The sequence below is a fragment of the Elephantulus edwardii genome, unplaced genomic scaffold, assembly GCF_000299155.1.
Source record: "Elephantulus edwardii isolate Elephantulus edwardi_28Jun2011 unplaced genomic scaffold, EleEdw1.0 scaffold00110, whole genome shotgun sequence".
In the NCBI taxonomy this organism is placed as follows: domain Eukaryota; kingdom Metazoa; phylum Chordata; class Mammalia; order Macroscelidea; family Macroscelididae; genus Elephantulus; species Elephantulus edwardii.
In genome coordinates, this window is record NW_006399860.1 from 11,053,968 (window position 1) to 11,054,933 (window position 966).

Here is a 966-nt window from a genome sequence, read left to right on the forward strand (position 1 = left end):
ATGGCACATAACAATAAATAACATACCTTTTGCTCTGAACTGCCCCTTGAGAACTGCCCTAGCTGCATCCCAGAGGTTTTAGTATATTGTATTTTCATTTTAATTTGCTTCAATAAACGTTTTATTTCACTTTTTATTTCTTTTATTACCCAATTGTGTTCTGAGAGAGTTATTCAGTTTCCACATGGGTAGTTTTATAATTTTTACCCTCCTGAAATTAATTTCTTGTTTTATGGCAATGTGGTCTGAGTAGATACTTTCTATTATTTCTATGTTTTTTAATTTGTTGAGGCTTGAGTTGTGTTCTAATATATGCTCCATTCTAGAGAATGTACCATATGCACTTGAGAAGAAAGTGAAGTAAGTTTTAGTTGGCCCCAGTAACTTGATACATCCATAAGTTTGAGTTGGTTGATTACATAATTTAGATCTTCTACATCTTTGTTGAGGTTTTTATGGGTTGACTTTTCCTTTGGTGATAGTGGTGTGTTGAAATTGCCTACCGCTATTGTGGTGCTGTCTCTTTCTTTTTTCAATTCTATTAACTATTGTTTTATCTATTTCATAGGTCTATCATTTGGGACATAAATGCTTACCAAGGTTATCCCTTCTTGGTCTATTGTGCCTTTAATCAGTATGTAATGTCCTTCTTTATCTTTTATGGTGGATTTAGTTCTGAAGTCTGTTTTATCAGAGATTATTTTTGCCAGTCCTGTTTTTTAGAGCTTACTAAAAAAAAAAAGGTGACCCAGCAGAGTATGGAAATTATTGAACAATATCACTAATATCACGCACTAGTAAAATCCTGCAGAAGATTATCCTGAAACTATTGGAACAGTGCATTGACAGAGAACTACCAGAAATACAAGCTAGGTTTAGAAGATGCTGTGGCACTACAGACATTATTGCCAATGTCATATGTATCTTGGAAGAAAGCAAATAGTACCAGAAGAATGTCAATCTGTG